This window comes from Entelurus aequoreus, linkage group LG24, assembly GCF_033978785.1.
Source record: "Entelurus aequoreus isolate RoL-2023_Sb linkage group LG24, RoL_Eaeq_v1.1, whole genome shotgun sequence".
NCBI classification, from domain to species: Eukaryota; Metazoa; Chordata; class Actinopteri; order Syngnathiformes; family Syngnathidae; genus Entelurus; species Entelurus aequoreus.
Genome location: NC_084754.1, coordinates 1,686,039 through 1,700,280, shown reverse-complemented (window position 1 = coordinate 1,700,280; position 14,242 = coordinate 1,686,039). Strand labels below are relative to the sequence as shown.

At 40.8% G+C, this 14,242-nt stretch overlaps 1 protein-coding gene across 3 annotated transcripts in view; it reads left to right on the top strand.

Annotated features, from left to right (window-relative positions):
* LOC133641848 (tetraspanin-18B-like) overlaps positions 1 to 14,242 on the top strand; it is a 179,611-nt gene that overhangs the window by 51,528 nt on the left and 113,841 nt on the right. The window contains exon 2 of one of the 3 annotated variants that reach the window (XM_062035920.1): positions 1,165 to 1,373. The exons of 1 other annotated variant lie outside the window; for it this stretch is intronic. The gene's annotated coding sequence lies outside the window, so the exon portion shown is untranslated. Of the gene's footprint in view, positions 1 to 1,164; positions 1,374 to 4,453; positions 4,623 to 14,242 lie in introns of those variants that run through there. One more of the 3 variants, XM_062035919.1, reaches the window with a different exon arrangement.

The window sequence follows — 14,242 nt, the reverse complement described above, 5'->3', positions numbered from 1 at the left end:
CACACGCCAACAGGATCACAGATACCAGCCAGCGCCAGCCCGCCAGCAAGCCCAAACGCCAACACGCCAAAAGACCCCACCACCCCAACCCAAACCCGCACAAACACACCACCGCCCAAACAACCGAGACACAGTATCCAGACCAGACACGGGCGCCGCGCCGCCACCACATCAAGTCGCCAACAGAGACCCCACAGCGCAAGGTCGGGCCACACGGGCACGGACCCCACCCAACAGGAAGCGAGACCCGCGCGACGCCACACACAAAAATAAAATAAAATAAAAATAAATAAATATATATATATATACATATATACATACACATACATACACATACATGTTATTACATATGTTGGCCAGAGGGGGAGCACTTCAATTTTTTTTACACACTTGTTATTTCATATGTTGACCAGAATATGTGTTGATAGATGTCACCACCAGGGGTACAAATGAGACATTCTCTATTAGATGCAATGGTTTTCCGTATTGGGACCATGATTTCGGTCCTTACCTTGTTCGACGATCCTCATATGGAAGGTACTTTTCCATGTTGATGTCTCAAGAAGGGTAGAAATGCAAGAACACACACACACACACACACACACACACACACACACACACACACACACACACACACACACACACACACACACACACACACACACACACACACACACACACACACATTGTTCCATAGAAGGTTTGGTATCCACATCCTGAGTAGAATGTATAAGTCGTTCTTTATTACTACTGTAAATATCAGGAGGTCAACACAGGTCATTGTTGTGGTTTAGGTTGTGTTGTGTTGTGTTGTTATGTGTGACCAAGTGTGTTTATGTTTGCAAAGTCATGAAGTGAAAACAGCACATGTGAGCGCCATCAAAGTTCCTTTTGCTTCCAAAAGTGTTGTTGCTCCAGTGGGACAACTTGTGATGCCAGCCACAGATAAGCTCCTGATAGCTGACGTTTTGTCTGGTGTTTATTATTCACAAAGCACAAAACAAGAGTGCCGCTTTTGTTTGTGCTGTTTATTTTGGGAAAGTGGAGGGGGTGAGGGTGTCGTGTTGTCTCCTCCCCTGTGTGCTCCTCGGGTCACAAAATCCACTACAGATGGAGAGCAAGATAAGTGCTGCACAGGCTGATCCTTTTGCCTTCTCTCCAGAGGTCGTGACACGGACATTCCCAGTGGCCTGCGCGGTACGTCCAACACCCCCCTGCTGCCTCCACCCGCCCTCCTGCTTTTATCCTGATGCCCAATTCTGCAAATGTTTGCACAAGTAGTGTAAAGATGAGAGGAAAAGTCAAGTAAGGATGGAGGTCAATTTGTGCAACGCTGACTCAAAGAGTCAGGTGGTGACACCAGCAGACAAACAGTAAGTCTGCACGACGGACAGTTGTGAGGTTTTTTTTCTTTTGGGCTCCTTGGGTATTTTCAGGAGGGCCCGAGAGCAAAGAAAGGCTGAGGTGAATCCCCAAGGCAGCTCTTTCTCCCTCTTTCAGTACCCAATAGTGTATGCCAAGTGATTCATTTTTGTTTTAAATAAGTTAAATCGCAATTTGGAGTTTTGATTAATCACAACTAATTAATAATTCAATGAATTACTTGTGTACGGTATCCCGGTATTAGTATAGTACCGCGATACTAATGAATCATTAGTGCATACTTGCCAACCCTCCCGTTTTTACCGGGAGACTCCCGGTATTCAGCGCCTCTCCCGATAACCTCCCGGTAGAGATTTTCTCCCGACAAACTCCCGGTATTCAGCTGGAGCTGGAGGCCACGCCCCCTCCAGCTCAATGCGGACCTGAGGTGGGGACAGCCTGTTCTCACGTCCGCTTTCCCACAATATAAACAGCTTGCCTGCCCAATGACGTCATAACTGTAGAATGATCGAGGGCGAGTTCTTGGTTTCTTATGTGGGTTTATTGTTAGGCAGTTTCATTAACGTCCTCCCAGCGCGGTAACAACACACAACAACAGCAGTCACGTTTAGTCTGCCGTAAAGCAGTTCTTCTGCCGTAAACAGCAATGTTGTGACACTCTTAAACAGGACAATACTGCCATCTACTGGATAGCCTCCAGAACACTGAAATTCAAGTATTTCTTTTATTTATAAATTATATGTATAATAAAATAAACATATATATATATGAAATACTTGAGTTGGTGAATTCTAGCTTAAATATATTCCCCTCTTAACCACGCCCCCCACCCCACACCCTCCACCTCCCGGTATCGGAGGTCTCCAGGTTGGCGAGTATGCATTAGTGTCACGTCATGACATTGCTGGTTTTACGAGCAGAGGAGCATGTTCGGCAGCGCACCATCACGGAGTACTTATAAGCAGACACAGTGTGTAGACAGAAAAGGGAGAACGGACGCATTTTGGCCTAAAAACTAACGATAAAGGTGAAGTTATAACACTGAAACGCCCTCAGGAAGAGGTGCTTTAAGACATGGCTAGCTAGCGAGCAGCTAACGTCCATCCACAGTCGGCGGTGTTTTAGCTACTTCTAAATCACTAATTCTTGCCTCCATGACGACAAATAAAGTATGTTTCTTACAAGTATCATTATCACTGCAGGACGAGGAATAGCTAAACATGCTTCATTACACACCGTAGATCACCGGCGTCTAAATGTAAACAAACGCCATGGGTGCATCTACACCTAACATCCACTGTAATGATACCAAGTACAGGCACGTATCTAGTCGATACTACTCTGATTACGTCGATGTTTTTTGGCATCACATCTTCTTTCGTTTTTAAAAAAAAAATTATATTGTGGTTATAAACTCAGGAAATATGTCCCTGGACACATGAGGACTTTGAATATGACCAATGTATGACCTTGTAACTACTTGATATCGGATTGATACCCAAATTTGTGGTATCATCCAAAACTAATGTAAAGTATCAAACAACAGAAGAATAAGTGATTATTACATTTTAACAGAAGTGTAGATAGAACATTGTAAACGTCTCTCTGCTGCGAGGGTTCTCCTGAGTCCGATAGATCTTCGTGAGCCCGGTAGAGAGTTTGAATACAGTCTTTTTATTTTCATTCAACAGTCTGGATTGCTTTTCAGCAGTCTTTTCCAGGCGTGTTGATGCATGCGCTCCCTGCTCGTATGTCTCTCTCTCTCCAACTCCCAACTCCAACCCCGTGTCTCGTTACGGCTGCTGCTAATAAAGGCGACGGGTGATTAGATAACAAGGCCCACCTGGGCCATCTCCTCACCTGTCGCTGTCTTTGAGGCCGGTCCTTGCACACCCCGTTCCGCGGCAGGCCTGCAGGCCACGCCCCCCTCCACAAACATGTTAAAAGATAAAGTAAGCAGATATTAGAACAAGTAGATTAATAATTAATTTTCTACCACTTGTCCTTAATAATGTTGACAAAATAATAGGTGTATAAATGACACAATATGTTACTGCATACGTCAGCAGACTAATTAGGAGCCTTTGTTTGTTTACTTACTACTAAAAGACAAGTTGTCTAGTATGTTCACTATTTTATATAAGGACTTAACTGCAATAATAAACATATGTTTCATGTACCCTATATTTTTTTGTTGCAATAAAGCCAATAAGCAATTTTTTGTGGTCCCCTTTATTTAGAAAAGTACCGAAAAGTATCGAAATAATTTTAGTACCGGTACCAAAATATTGGTATCGTTACAAGACTAGTACATACTTTAAATGAAGACTCCAGTATTTTGACATACACAATTATATTGTCAGAATGTCATACACCAAATTTTGGAGGTAAGGGTGACGGTGACGTGATGATGTAATATGAATAAGAATTAGGGTTGTCCCGATACCAATATTTTGGTACCAGTAAAAGTACTTTGATACTTTTCGATACTTTTTCTAAATAAAGGGGACCAGAAAAAAATTGCATTATTGGCTTTATTTTAACAAAAAATCTTAGGGTACATTAAACATATGTTTACTATTGCAATGTTGTGTGTGTGTGTGTGTGTGTGTGTGTGTGTGTGTGTGTGTGTGTGTGTGTGTGTGTGTGTGTGTGTGTGTGTGTGTGTGTGTGGTACACAGAACTTCAATTTCCACACTTCTATTAACCCTGGGTCCAGTGGACCCGGACATCTTATATGTAATAGAAATGTGTAGGGGGGGTGTATGGTCATTAAATATATATTCTGATATATGTTCTTCACAGAAAATGAGCCAAAGTCAGTAAGTCTCAGTTTGAAAATTTTATTAATTGTATCATTTTTCTTTTAATAAAAAAAGAAAACGGGTCCCACAGACCCGAACACCACACAATGGGTGTCATTTGAGGTGTACCTAATGAAGTGTCCAGTCGTCCTCCCCCACTGAGGCGATGAAGGTATCCGTAGGGGGCGGTGCCCTGATGTTGAAGCCCCGCCCCCAGGAGCAGCTCGTGCTGCTGTGAGATCCTCCCAGCTCACTTCACGGTTGGCATACCAACAGTTTACTCCTCCTGACCGCCGCTCCCGTGTCCACACTCGAAGCGTGGATTTTAAAAGTCTTTTTAAAAAAAAAATCTCCTCCGTCCACCACCGCCTCAGCTACACTCCACAGACGAGCTGCTGATAAAGACCGGCAAAGTTCAAAGGTTTCGGCTCCGAGGTAAGAAACCCGGACTTTTCTGTTGCCGTAAAGTGACAACTTTGGCAGTGAATTGTGTGCAATACATGTTTGTTGTGGTCAGTGCGTTTACGACATTGTTGTCTTCGTCTGTTTACTCTTTCTGCCGCAAATCACATTTTTCTCTTCGGTTAATTTAACCTTACATTCAAATCGAATGCACACCGGGTTCCTCATTATTACCATAGGGACAAAACACATGTCCAGAAACTACATGTAATCATTAGTATTAGTAAGTAATTAGATGGGAATGCTGACAGCAGCGATGGCCATTGTCGTGTACTGTATGTACGTGTGTGTGCAGGGGCGTAGCACTCATTTCAGGGCCCCATACACAAGACTCCTAAGTCCCCCCCCTAACACTTCTTCCTACTCTTTTTCGGACATGCTGCAAACATGAAACAACTGGAAATATGTGATGCGTTATATTGTATCTTATGCATGTTCGAAATAAACTAAAACTGAACTGAACACTTGGTATTAGGGGTGTGGGAAAAAATAGATTAGAATTTAAAAAATTATTTTATTTATTTATTATATTGATCTTTTTTTTTTTTTTAAATTAATCAATCCAACAAAACAATACACAGCAATACCATAACAATGCAATCCAATTCCAAAACCAAACCCAAACCCGACCCAGCAACACTCAGAACTGCAATAAACAGAGCAATTGAGAGGAGACACAAACACGACACAGAACAAACCAAAAGTAGTGAAACAAAAATGAATATTATCAACAACAGTATCAATATTAGTTACAATGTCAACATAGCAGTGATTTAAAAATCCCTCATTGACATTATTCATTAGACATTTATTAAAAAAATAATTAACAATAGTGTCAAAGTGGCTTACACTTACATCACATCTCATAAGCTTGACAACACACTGTGTCCAATATTTTCACAAAGATAAAATAAGTCATATTTTTGCTTCATTTAATAGTTAAAACAAATGTACATTATTGCAATCAGTTGATAAAACATTGTCCTTTACAATTATAAAAGCTTTTTACAAAAATCTACTACTCTGCTTGCATGTCAGCAGACTGGGGTAGATCCTGCTGAAATCTATGTATTCCATGAATAGACAATCCTTTTGAATCGAGAAAATATCGTTTTTGGATCGAGAATCGCGTAGAATCGAAAAAAATCGATTTTGAATCGAATGGTGACCCCAAGAATCGATATTGAATCGAATCGTGGGACACCCAAAGATTCGCAGCCCTACTTGGTATGTTTATATATATATATATATATATATATATATATATATATATATATATATATATATATATATATATATATATATATATATATATATATATATATATATATATATATATATATATATATATATATATATATACCTGTGTGTATATATATATATATATATATATATATATATATATATATATATTTTTTTTTTTTTTTTTTTACAAACTAGTGCTAAAAAAATCATTGTAAAGATGCCAGAATATTAATATTCAAGCTGGGATAGGCTCCAGCACCCCCCGCGACCCCAAAAGGGACAAGCGGTAGAAAATGGATGGATGGATGGATATTAAATAATACAATGTTATTCACCTAAATAGGATAATACATCCGTCAAATTTTCTTTTACTTTAGAGTTTAAAGTAGAGATTTGCCGATACATATAGGATTATCATCAATGGCTAATGCGATTCATAATATCACATAAATAATATTAGAATATATTATTGTTAGTGCATCTCTTAGTAGTTAAGTCTCCCCGTGTCTTTAAAAAAATAGTTCAATTGAGGGTCTTTTAACGCACCACAGTTATAGGCAATGAGATGCAAATGTGAAACTTGTACATAACTTTCTCCGATGCGGCCACAAATGGATTTACCGTATTTGCCGCACTATAAGGCGCACCTAAAAACCTCAAATTTTCTCAAAAGCTGACAGTGCGCCTTATAATCCGGTGCGCCTTATATATGGACCAATGTTGAGCCACAACAGGTCTCGCAACTACGGGGTGCACAACATAACCCCAGCCTCTACTGTAGAGTCTATTTTATGCGCCTTATAATGCGGTGCACCTTATATATGAACAAAGTTTTAAAATAGGCCATTCATTGAAGGTGCGCCTTATAATGTGGTGCGCCTTATAGTGCAGAAAATACGGTACTCTATTTTTACCTTTCTTCTATCATCTCATCCTGGTTGTCAAATGTTGGTGTGAATGCTTAAAGGTGAGCTTTGCTGACATTATGAGGTCTGTTTTAAGTGAAATGTTCAAAGTTAGGTTTGCCGCCATCGAGGTGGAACAAACTATTTCGTATTTTTGGACATCCTTTTGAAACTTTTGGCAGAAAAAACTTCATATTTTATGAAAGCTATAGGTACCTCCTCAGTACAACATCCCCACTTTAACCCCTGTGTGTGTGTGTGTGTGTGTGTGTGTGTGTGTGTGTGTGTGTGTGTGTGTGTGTGTGTGTGTGTGTGTGTGTGTGTGTGTGTGTGTGTGTGTGTGTGTGTGTGTGTGTGTGTGTGTGTGTGTGTGTGTGTGTGTGTAAAGCTGGCATGATTCCCACGGGCTCCAGCATGACTGAACCTGTCAGCTGACATCTTCAGGGTCACCTCATACATGATGGTGATGCTCTACCTTTTAGCTGCAGGGCATGACATGACTGCCACTTTCCATCCATCAGAGGCGTACGTACAGTATGTCAATAAAATACAAATAAATGATTGCGTCCCTCTGATGTCCACCACCACGGTGAGTGTGACAAGGCCGACAAACTGTAAAGAAAGGAATTCTCAAGTGTTTGAGGACATCCAATACACAGTTCTCCGAATGTGCATATAAGCTTTAGAAGAGCCAAAATGACAGAAATGTATTAATTGAGAACTTAAAGAAGTTTTATTATGCAAAACTCACTTTTCTGACCTGTTGGTAGCAGTTTTTGTGTATTTTGGATCCACATAAGTCCCGAAAATTTGAACTCAAATGCAAGCTTTGCAAAGTTTAAAGCCAGCGAGTCAGTGTTGTCCCGATACCAACATTTTGGTACTGGTACCAAAATTATTTTGATACTTTTTGGTAGTTTTCTAAATAAAGGGGACCACAAAAAATGTCATTATTGGCTTTATTTTAACAAAAAATCTTACGGTACATTAAACATATGTTTCTTATTGCAAGTTTGTCCTTAAATGAAATAGTGAACATACTAGACAACTTGTCTTTTATTAGTATGTAAACAAACAAAGGCTCTTAATTTAGCTGCTGACGTATGCAGTAACATATTGTGTCATTTTCCATTCTATTATTTTGCCAACATTATTAAGGACAAGTGGTAATGTGAGTGTGAATGTTGTCTGTCTGTCTGTGTTGGCCCTGTGATGAGGTGGCGACTTGTCCAGGGTGTACCCCGCCTTTCGCCCGATGGCAGCTGAGATAGGCTCCAGCACCCCCCCCGCGACCCCAAAAGGGACAAGCGGTAGAAAATGGATTATTAATCTACTTGTTCATTTACTGTTAATATCTGCTTACTTTCCCTTTCAACATGTTCTATCTACACTTCTATTAAAATGTAATAATCACTTATTCTTCTGTTGTTTGGATGCTTTAACATTAGTTTTGGATGATAGCACAAATTTGGGTATCAATGCGATACCAAGTAGTTACAGGATCATACATTGGTCATATTCAAAGTCTTCATGTGTCCAGGGACATATTCCCTGAGTTTATAAACATAATATACAATTTTTTTAAACGAAAGAAGATGTTGTGATGCCAAAAAATATTGACGTAATCATAGTGGTATCGACTAGATACGCTACTGTACTTGGTATCATTACAGATCCACCCATGGCTTTTGTTTACATTTTGACGCGGGTGAGCTACGGTGTGTAGTGAAGCATGTTTAGCTATTCCTCGTCCTGCAGGGATGATACTTGTAAGAAACTTACTTTATTTGTCGCCATGGAGGCGAGGATTAGTGATTTAGAAGTAGCTAAAACACTGCCGACTGGGGCTGGACTTTAGCCGCTAGCTAGCTAGCCATGTCTTAAAGCACCTCTTCCTGAGGGCTTTTCAGTGTTATAACTTCACCTTTATCTATAGTTTTTAGGCCAAAATGCGTCCGTTCTCCCTTTTCTGTCTACACACTGTGTCTGCTTGTAAGTACTCCGTGATTGTGCGCTGCCGAACATGCTCCTCTGCTTGTAAACCAGCAATGACACGACGTGACGACGACGGGTACTTTTCAGTACGGTATAGTACCAAATATGATTCATTAGTATCGCGGTACTATGCTGCCCTGGCAAAACTCAAGCCCATATGGAAAGACACAAAGATCAGTCTGGCATCAAAGGTGAGATTACAGCGCTCACTTGTACGGTCGATCTTCCTTTACGCCTGTGAAACATGGACCCTTACAGCAGAGCTGCAGAAAACAATTCAGAACATGGAGATGAGATGCTACAGAAGACTCATGGGTATCTCCTACACCCAACATGTCACAAACGAAGAAGTCCGGCGACGAGAAAGCGACGATTACCCCATTAATTTGAGCGAGGATGAAAGATTCATGGATGAGGAAAGTGAGAGTGAAGGACTAGAGTGCAGTGCAGGACGTATCTTTTTTCGCTCTGAGCGTAACTTAGGTACAAGCTGGCTCATTGGATTCCACACTTTCTCCTTTTTCTATTGTGGATCACGGATTTGTATTTCAAACCACCTGGGATACTATATCCTCTTGAAAATGAGAGTCGAGCACGCGAAATGGACATTCACAGTGACTTTTATCCCCACGACAATACATCGGCGAAACACTTTAGCTACGGAGCTAACGTGATAGTATCTGGCTCAAATGCAGATATAAACAAAAGAAATAAACCCCTGACTGGAAGGATAGACAGAAAATCAACAATACTATTAAACCCTGGACATGTAAATACACGGTTAATAATTTCCAGCTTGGCGAAGATTAACAATGCTGTTGCTAACGACGCCATTGAAGCTAACTTAGCAACGGGACCTCACAGAGCTATGATAAAAACATTAGCGCTCCACCTACACCAGCCAGCCCTCATCTGCTCATCAACACCCGTGCTCACCTGCGTTCCAGCAATTGACGGAAGGACGAAGGACTTCACCCGATCATCCGTGCGGTCGGCGGCTAGCGTCGGCTAGCGCGTCTGCTATCCAAGTCAAAGTCCTCCTGGTTGTGTTGCTGGAGCCAGCCGCTAATACACCGATCCCACCTACAACTTTCTTCTTTGCAGTCTCCATTGTTCATTAAACAAATTGCAAAAGATTCACCAACACAGATGTCCAGAATACTGTGGAATTTTGAGATGAAAACAGAGCTTTTTTGTATTGAATTCAAAGGTGTACCAATACTTCCGTTTCAACGATTGACGTCACGCGCATACGTCATCATACAAGGACGTTTTCAACCGGAAGTTTAGCGGGAAATTTAAAATGTCACTTTATAAGTTAACCCGGCCGTATTGGCATGTGTTGCAATGTTAAGATTTCATCATTGATATATAAACTATCAGACTGCGTGGTCGCTAGTAGTGGCTTTCAGTAGGCCTTTAAGTCATCTGTATACACACACACACACACACACACACACACACACACACACACACACACACACACACACACACACTGAGAGCAATTTTAAAACGCTTCACCCTGGCCAATGCAAGTATGCGTTTGAGGCAAAAATTTAATAGAAAAATAAGAGTTTTTAAAGTCTGCGTGTTTGTGTGGACTTGTGATTGACATCACTAAGGCGTTCCTCATTGCACCCCTTGAAGTCCTCTCCTTTTTGTCAGTTGTTTTTCGAATTGTGATTTATGTAATTGAGGTGTTGCTGTAGCTTGTTTACTTCAGATGCAGTCAGTAGTCATTGGCGCGGCTTCTTTCGTCATACCACTAGTGGTTCTAAAGGTTCCATTTTAGGTCCTCTGTTTTTCATCATTTGGGCTATTCAACTGGTGGCCGGCGAGTTTAGTTCAAACAACTTCTGAGAGTCTCACATTTTTTGCAGAGGGTTCTTAAAATCAGCAGAGCATTCCTGTAATTATTGCAAAAATCAAATGTCTACTATAGAGGACGCTGGTTTTCCAGAATATACAAAATAAGACTACCGCATTTTTCGGACTATAAGGCGCTCTTAAAATACCTTAATTTTCTGAAAACTCGACAGCGTGCCTTAAAACCAGTGCGCCTAATATACGGAATCATTTTGGTTGTGCTTACCGACCTCTGATATCTCAGTTACAGCTATGACCTATTCTGTGTTATGTGTTTCGTGTTGCACGATTGTACCAAGAAACATTCCTAGGTTGTGAACCCGTTCTCAAACAATGGCAATAAAACTATTCTGATTCTGACCTTGAAGCTATCTTATTTGGTACATGCTGAAATAATAAGTGTGACCAGTAGATGGATGGCAGTCACACATAATAGATATGTGTAGAATGCAATATGACTCAAGTAAACAACATCAACATTTTATATTTTCCATTGAAAATATAGAACGTTACACACGGCGCTCAAAAATCTATCAAAATGTTTTAGTACGACTTTGGTAAGCTATGAAGCCGCACCGCTTGATGGATTGTACTGTGCTTCAACATAGGAGTATTATCATGGTGTGTGTATAAGGTAAGACATATTATCTGGCGTTTTGTTTCGCAATATTATGCAAAAACAACTTTTCTTACCTTCTGGTACCTGCTACTCTGTATTTGGGATCTGCATAAGTCCTGAAAATTTGCGCGCGTCCACCTTTGTAGTCCGTGGCGACACCGTAGTTCTTCTTTTTCTTTATCTTCTTGTTATTGTCCGGAAAATACGGTCATAGTCAAGGGAGATGTCTGCACATGTATATTGTGTATATATAGTGAGTGCTATGGACAGTTTAACAATATTTAAACACATTTCTTATTTTCCTCTTCTGTGTACAATATGTTGAGCCTTGTCCACCAGTGATAACGTTACATGATAATTATATTTTAGGTACTAAGAAAATGTAGTTTATTTGCAGTAATCAAGGTGATTATTATTAGCTTAGAGGAGTAGCTCCACATTGTGTATGGAGACACATAATTAGCTGCTAGTTGCTTGTCAGCCGGGGAACTAAGAATAAACACAGTCCCAGCCATACTGCGTTTTTATGATACATTTTTTAATAGTATACTTAGCGATGCTATGACCACGCTACCGAGAAATGTAGTTATACTCGTAGCTGCCCAACACCGGTTGAGTTGAGGTAAAGCAAAGTCGCCTACAGACGGCTTTGTTCCCATCACCTGTCATGCTTTTTAGAACGGATATGAGCTGCTAATGGCCGGTGGGTGGTCACTCAGAACCCAGTCTGTTTCGAGTCTTACATGTACATTCACAGACGTTAGTTTCGTATTTGGGGTTTGAAAGAGGATGCAGAATCATAGTAAACAGTTTCCACTGTGGAGGAAATATTGAAGTTATAGTAACAGCTGGAAATGTGATCAGATTTCATTGGAGGAAATTAGTACCTTGGGAACCGTTAACACAAACCTGTGGGAATGTGTGTGTGTGTGTGTGTGTGTGTGTGTGTGTGTGTGTGTGTGTGTGTGTGTGTGTGTGTGTGTGTGTGTGTGTGTGTGTGTGTGTGTGTGTGTGTGTGTGTGTGTGTGCATAGATTGCCTCAAGTGCAAGTCGCTGTCATATCACAACAGATCCAACCAACTGGTTCCTGTCATAGTTGCTATCTCTGCGGTGGACCCGGTTTCTTCACAGAACACAGGGAGACCATCTTTTTGCATACTGCAGCACAGTGGCGTGTTTGTTCACTGGAACATTTGCCCGGTCAGGATAAGAAATATGAAACAAAACCGTCGTATTGATGCCGGTTGAGCAGCTGCCAGGATGGATGAAAAGTCTCTGCCTGAAGCTTTTCTGTGATCAACTTGATTCACATGACTGGTGCTGCCCAAATGCAAAGAATGCTGATAGTCAAGCTACTGTATTTTGCCATTTAGGGTTGTCCGGATACCAATATTTTAGTAGCGGTACAGTTACCAAAATGTATATTTTTTTATTCTTACCAAATAAAGGGGACCACAAAAAATGGCATTATTGGCTTTAATTTAACAAAATATCTTATGATCTATTAAATGAACATTTCTTATTGCAATCAAAGAACGATGTTGGCATTAAATAACACAGTGAACATACTAGAAAACCTCACTTTTAGTAGTAAGCAAGCAAGTGGGTTACAAAGGCTCGTAATTTGGCTGCTGACGTATGTTAAATGTTAAAGTTAAAGTCCCACTAGGTGTGGTGAAATTACCCTCTGCATTTGACCCATCCCCTTGTTCAACCCCCTGGGAGGTGAGGGTAGCTAAAATGTCTCTTAAAGCTCTGCCCCGTTAATTAGTGCATACTAAATAATTTAATTTGGCCTACTACTACAACCATATTATTTACCAGCAACATAAAGTGAAACAGAGGCAGAGGTGTCCTGCCACAGTCAGTAACAAATAAACAGAAAACAGTAGTGGTCAAATACAAATAAGGCAACAAGAGAAGTATCCTACACTTCTCTTTTGTAAAGTAAATCTGAACAGCCGATATGGGCATCTACATCAACTATATGATTTGCCTGAGAAGCTGGACAGGACAAAAAAATAAATAAAAAATTTTAAATTATTTTTTATTATTATTGGCGGACATAATTCTTTCGTGGCGGGCCGCCACAAATAAATGAATGTGTGGGAAACACTGTTTGTTGCAATAATGGATACTATTAAAGTTTAAAAGGCATGCCATTTCAAGCAGTACATATATTTTTTCTGTCAAAATGAAAAAAATCCATTACATTTAGGGGAGAAAATATTAAGCACTTTATTGACACATATCATTTTTGAGGTGGCGACTTGTCCAGGGTGTACCCCGCCTTCCGCCCGAATGCAGCTGAGATAGGCTCCAGCACCCGCCGCCACCCCGTAAGGGACAAGTGGTAGAAAATGGATGGATCATTTCCAGGTGTTTGCGGGCCAGATAAGATGATGTCGCGGGCCAGATCTGGCCCGCGGGCCTTGAGTTTGACACCTGTGGGCTAGAGTTTGTGTATAGAGTATCGAGTGATAGTTTCTTTATGATTTTACAGGCAAAAAGCAATATAAAATACATAGAAATGACAAAAGGAATACAACAAGCATTAGATAAAATCTTGGCCCTGTTCAGTATGCAAATGCAGATTGGCCATAATCCATTTGTTTTTAGAAATACCTGTGTTTGTGCCTCCTTGTTTGCTATTTCTCCCGCCCACAGACAGACACGCGACACCTGGTGTGAGACTGGAGCAGTCATTTGAATAGGCTCTGTGTGATAATGTGTTGCTCTCCCTCACACATTGGCAAGCACAAGTGAGGAAAGTCACTCGCGGTGAAAACAAATGTATGGCGGGGAGACGTGCGCACGCCTTCATTGCGCCGCTGCCAACGCCACGGGTAAAAGTGTCGATGTGGTTTTCAGCCTGCTGAGAGTGTCAGTGCAGCACATCTCACGTGCAAAAAGGGGCCTGGAGTTAATCAATCTGGGGCTCCACATGCTTGATTGCCGAAAAA